Source organism: Trematomus bernacchii, unplaced genomic scaffold, assembly GCF_902827165.1.
Source record: "Trematomus bernacchii unplaced genomic scaffold, fTreBer1.1, whole genome shotgun sequence".
NCBI lineage: Eukaryota > Metazoa > Chordata > Actinopteri > Perciformes > Nototheniidae > Trematomus > Trematomus bernacchii.
Genome location: NW_022988098.1, coordinates 10,677,472 through 10,684,590, shown reverse-complemented (window position 1 = coordinate 10,684,590; position 7,119 = coordinate 10,677,472). Strand labels below are relative to the sequence as shown.

The window sequence follows — 7,119 nt, the reverse complement described above, 5'->3', positions numbered from 1 at the left end:
TTATAAAATCTGAGCTGACAGAAAATGCTCAGTTTTAGTTTAATACACACAGTTAAGATCACACACAGTATTTTATGAACATATAGGTTCACCTGCTGAATTAAAAACAGAACAAATGAAGCAAAGAAAGTGGAAACCATAAAGCAGATTCAGTCAGTAGGGGCTTGGACTGGGAGCCGTAGGGTCGTCGGTTCAAGTCCCCGACCAGACCTAAATATGGAGTGTGGACTGCTACTTGGAGAGGTCCCAGTTCACCTCCTGCCCTGCCGTGGTGCCCTTGAGCAAGGCACTGGACACCCCCCTTCCCCGCTCACTCCCATTGCTCCCCGGGCGCTGTACAATAGCTGCCCACTGCTCCTAGTGCTAGACTCCTGGTTCTAGGATGGGTTAAAAGCAGAGAACACATGTCACTGTGTGCTGTGTGCTCTGCATGTGTGACCATTAGAGAGGGTCTCATCCCTCCAATTCTATCTATCTATCTATCTATAGATTCACACTTAAAGTATTATCCTACAGAACAGCCTACAGAGAAGAGATAACATCTGATCCTTTTACAACAAACACCACTTTGTTAGAAAAAGTGGTGGGGACAATTTCTCCAGATTTAAGCGTCTTTGAGTTCCAGAAAAGCGCTATATAAATATAATGTATTATTATTAACCTCGAGCACCTGTATGAAAAACCAATGCATTAACCTCTGGACCACCGATGTGTTTTAAATCATGAACGCCCATCTATAGGTCTTGCTGTGATGTGATTTGGAGTGAATTTGTACCTTTTTGTACACAGCGAGCACACAGGTAGGGAGGACAGAACATGACATAAGTAACAAATAATTTAATGCATAAAAACAGGAATAAATACAGGAATACAAAAAAGAAAAGAAAAATAAATAAATACAGGAATAATTAAATACAAAAAGAAAAGTTGAGAATTAAACAGAATACACATTATTATATATCTCAAATGTATGTCTACATTTATTTTCACTTACATTAATATATTTGTATTTCTGTGTCTGTCTTAGAAGTAATGTGTCATTTTTTTAACACACTGCTGTGTCAAAGGCAATTCAACACATTCAGTGTCATTTCTGAAGCATTTTACACACATATGTGTAAAATAAAAATGCACAAAATCAACACATTAGTGTGTCCACTGTCCTGCCCAATCACGGTTGAGTTATTTCAAATGTATCATTTTTCAACTGTCCAACTGTCCATCAAATATCCAAACTGCCCTTTTCACCTCTGGCTGCTGTGGAGGATGGATGTGTCAGCGGAGGAGAGTCTAACACTAAGTAAGTTATTACAGAAACAAAACGTTTTTAACAAAGTGAGCAGATATATTGTCATAATGTGAGCAAGCTAGGGGTCTAAATAAATATTTTTTAACTTAAATAAATATGTTTTGCCAATGTTGAACAGCTAATTATTGTTTGAGTTTAGCTGCCTGGATGACAATTATTTTCCTTTAGGCCCATCTTCTTTTTTAATTATATTTATTTTTATTTTAACTTAATTTAGCTTACACTCTTTTCTGTGACCATCATTCTTCAATCGGCATTATATTGATAGCATTAGCAGCTATATGTTTAATGCTATCTAGCTACTTTGGCTAGGTTTCATTGTGTGGCCAGATGTGGCGGGAAAGTGAGAGTGAGAAGATCGACAGAGGCTGCCTTAATATACAGTCTCTTACAGTGCAAATAAGTAACTCGGCACTAAAGTTATTTATTAGTAGTAAGTGTACTCTACAGTTGACCTGTTTCTGAACATCAGCCACTACTCTATACTTGCAAATATTATATTGTGTAGAAGGGAGATTTCATATCTGCCTCTTGTCGCTACGGCAGTTGACGCAGCGTCACGCACGGCACGTCAGGCCTTCCCTTCCGACGATTTGATTGGTCGGAAGGGAAGGGCCGGCGGGCTTTCCTTCCGACCAATCAAATCGTTGGAAGGGAAGGCCGGCGGGCTTTCCTTGACATGTCCCTGCACAGCACACTGCGGTTGTAGTATAGTGAGTGTAGCGTGCAATACTGTGTTTCACCACAGATTAATTAAGAGGGGCGCTGTTTCAGTCTTTGTAAAATACTCACTGACAACAGCGGAGAGATGTTTTTTAATACAAATAAAAAATATAAAGAAATACCCAGCCTCCAGGAGAAAACGCCACAGGATCTGAGCAGAATCTCCCCTGTGCTTCTCTAGAAGTTGTCTTTATGGGTGAAGTTAATTAACTTAAAGGGGACCGATCATGCAAAATGCACTTTTGTACGTCTTTTATACATGAATATGTGTCCCTGGTGTTCCAGGGAACTCACCAAGTGTCAGAAAACACAACCCTCTCTATTTTCCTCCATACCCAAATCTCTAAAAAAGGGGCTGCAACGGATCTGATAAAAACTGATCCAGATTTGAACACTGTCCTGACGTCAGGACGGTGGCGCTACGGCTATTGGGCCAACTCCACCAATCAGGAGGAGACAACCACGGCCATTGCTGTTCGAAAGCGCTGGAGACGCTGTAGTACATATGCCAGGCCTGTAAGTGGCGCTGTAGTCTGCCACAAAAGCAGCGAAGAAGACTTGGTTACCATGGTTACCCTTCTGTTTATTCTCCGCTGTGGCTTTCTTTCTCCCTCCCCGAGGCAAGCGTTTGCTCCCGCTGCTTTAATTCAATGCAATCCCTCCCCGTCGAGGCAAGCACTGTAATTCTCTCCGGTTAGTCCACCAGCAGATGACAAACACCCACCTCTCCGCCTCTTCCAAGGAACCAGGGGACCGTGCGGCAGAGTTTCAGTTTCAGTTTGTTTCGCCGGTCAAGATGTCCGTTAAAGTTTAAATCTTCCGGACAAAATTAGAAAAGTGCCGGTCAAAGGTCTTCTTTGTTATTTATTGAGCTTTAAAACAAATGAATAACGACTCTATATAATAAAACACGGAGATCTCTTTTTCTCCCCCTCTTCTGACAGCCCAGCAGCTGATCAGAGCACGTCTCCCCTCTCCTGCAGGGGGGCGTGGTCAGCAGAATCAGCCCCGTAGACAGCAAACAGCACATAGAGCGAAATGAGGCATGGCATTTGTCTTTTTCTTATAATTACAGGGAGCGGGAATGAGCAGCAGGAATCTGTTAAAGTCCTTGCAATTTCATTTAAGAATGGAAAGGAAATAAAAATAAAAATCTACAGTGTCCAAAGCACAAACCATCTCCTGGAAGTAACAGGTGCATTTGGATTTGTCCTTGATAGGATTTTAAAATACAACACAGACTTCCAAGAGTTTATAGATATTGATAGAAGTGAGAACATAAGTGACTTTGACAGATTCCAAGTGCACTTTTCTGAAGCACCGGATCTTCAGCCTGTCCTAAGAGAAGTCTGTCAAACTCAGGTATACATTTACCATGCTTGTTAAATTGTGTTTAAAAAAATCACACAGGCCAGAACTTTACTTTGTGCTGTGCTTATCTTATTGTTTTGTTCAGCCTACACAAGAACCAGTTCTTCTGAATGGCCTAACTGATCTACTTAAGAAGAAAATTCCAGAAGTATTTGACGAACTGCAAACTAATGGCATTCTTACGGAGAAGACCAGGCATCTCTGACTTGGTGGAGAGGCATGGGTTGTAAGTATATGTATGTGAAATGTGTTTATATATAATTTTTGCATTTAAGTGATATATTGGTTATAAAAATATGGCACATTTGTTTTTTTTATTTGCTTGATACAAAGGACATTCTTTATAACCAATTGCTTTATCATCACGCATTTGTAATATTTGTATGCTAGAACTTTTTGTATTCTTTTTGAAAAATAAAAAATAAATAAATAGCTCACTTGTCATTCATTTTTATCCTTAGTTATCCATCCAACACTGAAAAGGTGGTCCTTGCGAAGAATCTCATCACTATATTCCCTCAGCTGAAAGTCCAAGTCGGTGGCTATGGAGAAGGCTTTGTGAGTATAACGTTTTTTTCTAAAATATCGAAAAACATTGAAAATTCTGATTTAATGGTTTTTAGTGTGAAAACAGCAGTTTTGTCTCAATGACTTTGTGAAAGTACAGGCTAGGGCCAACATCTACTTTGTCTAATAAGAATGATGAGTGTTCATTCAAATAACTTGATGAGTAGACTAATATATACTGTAATTGTAATGAATGTAAAGGCTGCCTATTGGTAATATTTGTATTTACATATACCTCTCCTGAACTTACAGTGATTAACAATGATTAGTGTGTTCTAGATTTCACTTCTAAACATAAGCAGCTGTTAGTTGGTCAAAAATAAAATGTATATTGCTTCGTCATATCCTCTTAAATGTTCACTACTTCGTTACGAAATCAACTTTGATTTGATATGTTATTTTTTCCCCTCTTTAATTTCAGGAGCATCTCTATGACCCAGCTTCACATTCTGGGTTTTTGGAGATGAGACTTCGCAATATACGGCGTAAGCTGGAGGAAGTTCAGCGGCGTTACAGGAGACACAAGAGAAGCAGAGATGTTGGACCAAGTTCTGTGCAGGACGAAGGGGACGATAGTGACATCAAAGAATGTATCAACCTGATGAAAAAGCTGAGGCCTTCTGCAGAAAACATTTCATCTATCAAGTCAGCAATGCAGAAAACATTCACATCGCACAGAAGCTGGATATCCAAACATTCACCCACCATTAACCAAATCTTCCAAGAGTATCCATGATTCTTGGATATACCAACCCTGGTAGGCTTTTTTAGCATCTTTATGCATTTGTGCATTGGTGTTCACAGCTGTGCACAAAATGACCCATTCTCATAATATTATCAAGTTTATTATCTGATCATTTAACAAATGTTAAATTAAAATACTGGTCTTGTCATTTTAATAATGTCATTATATCTTTATCTGTATCAACTGTCTCCGTCTTTCCACCACCCAGCTTGATACAGAGTTTGAGAAAATCTTTGATGGTAAGGGGGACCTGTTCATAAGGCGATGGGAGGCCAGTATCATGCCAAAGCTGAAGGCTGTAGCTGCCAAGGGGAAGGGCGATGTTACAGCTTTGATCGAAGGGATGGAAAACCAAACTGATGGTATGCCTATACAAATGTTGAGAAAATGATTGAATATGCTAATGATTACTTTACTCTTCCCCATCCCCCAACCCTGATTCTCATTTGCAGATGAGAATTGCTACACAATGCTGGCTGTACTAACTCATCTTCTTCCACCTGTTGCTGCAACACGCTGTAGCGTGAAGTCTGCAATTACAAAACTCATGGAATTTGTACCGGTATGTTTAGTTTAATGTTAAATTATGTGAATTTTAGTCAGTAGGTCAATATAAAACAACATGCACATACTTGGTTATAATTAACTAGTTTAGGAGTTGCTGTTGATGAACTGAATGAAAACACTAATTCTAATATTTCAATATTTCTAGGCAGGGAGTTCCATTGATTCCCTCTTCGATGCACCCCAGGATCCAGGACAGACCATACAGCCACATCTTGTCTGCATTGGACATCAAAGGGGAGGGTCACAGCAGTACGTCATTGTGGCAAAGTCTGACAAGATTGCCATTCCTTTGGATGAAGGTCTGGGATGTGCTGTGGACAAGCTGTTCAAGCTTTACAGGGTATGCAACCTGGCCTACCCAACCCCACTCAGCTCTCTGTTCTCATTCTTTGAGCACATCTACGACCTACCAATGTCAATAAACCGGAGAGCAAAGGTTTTGGACCTCATCTCTAAATTAAAGTCTGTTAATTAAATCAAAACAATATGTATACTTGTCCAAAATGCCCTTCACAATTCACACAGATAAAAAAACTTATCTGGCATCTTCGTGAAATCCATGCATTGTCATAACTTGCAGCCAAGATGGCTGCCCAAGGACATACCACAGCATAAATTCATTTGCAAAGCACATTTCTAGAGAGCACCAAATAACAAGTAACCCAGGAGATGGTGCTATTCTTCAGACCTACCCACCAATCACTGACTCCACAAGGACCATAGACACAATTAGTCAAGAGGAAAACACAGCTGAGCTGTTTGAGAGCTTTCAACCTGTCTCTCTAAGTGACCGTGCAGCCTCATTTGTGGCAAAAATGTATTCTGGATCAAATGTAACACAAATGGATGTCACAAGAACTGTAACTTGTGTTAAAGAACTTGTAGAAACAACTGTAGATGACTTACAAAAGTCAGTGACATCAGTACTCAGTAATATTGGGGTACCACTTGAGCATGAATTTGTTCTACCAGTAATGAGACAAGCATATGTTCGATGAATTAGACACTAATTTTAAAATAAACAAACACTTTTCAGAAAAGTTTCATCTTATTAAGCCACAGGAAATATTCCTTGGCCATAGAGCAGATACAGTACGGAAACAGGGACAATTGAAGCAAGTTTTGGCACCAGACACTTGTCAGTACATTCCGATTATTGAAACTATCAAATTCTTATTTAGCAACGACAAAATGCAAAGCATATACTTTCAAAACAAGAACAAAAAAGACAATATGATCTGTGACGACAGTGATGGGTATCTATTTTCAAACCATTCACTAGACCAATCGTATCCAGATTCCCTGCAAATTCAATTGTATTATGATGACGTAGAGACAACAAATCCTCTGGGATCTAAAACCAAAATTCATAAAATGGGTGCTGTTTACTTCACACTACGGAATTTACCCCCGGAGTGCAATTCATCTCTAGCTCATATTCATCTATGTTTATTGTTCAACTCAATTGACAGGGAAACATATGGGCTTGGTAAGATCCTAGAGCCACTTCTTGAGAGTCCTTGAAAACTCTGGTGTGGAAGTTCAATCTAATGGACACATTAAAAAGCTGTTTGGAACCATTTCAGTTTTAACAGCAGATCATTTAGCAATAAACACAATGTGTGGCTATGTGGAGAGTTTTTCTGCAAACAAATGTTGCCAGTTTTGCCTGATTGACAAGAAGGAAGTAAAGTCAGTGTTTGATGAGGACAGAGTTGTTAAACGCACCAGGGAGAACTATGAACAACATGTAAGGATCTGTAATCCCAGCTCGACTGGTGTGAAAGGAAACTCATGTTTGAACAGCCTTAAACATTTTCATGTAACAGAAAATACA

The 7,119-nt window shown here is 39.5% G+C and overlaps 1 protein-coding gene across 1 annotated transcript in view; it reads left to right on the top strand.

Annotated features, from left to right (window-relative positions):
• LOC117475663 (nuclear factor 7, brain-like) overlaps nt 1–7,119 on the top strand; it is an 863,632-nt gene that overhangs the window by 95,225 nt on the left and 761,288 nt on the right. The window lies entirely within an intron of this gene.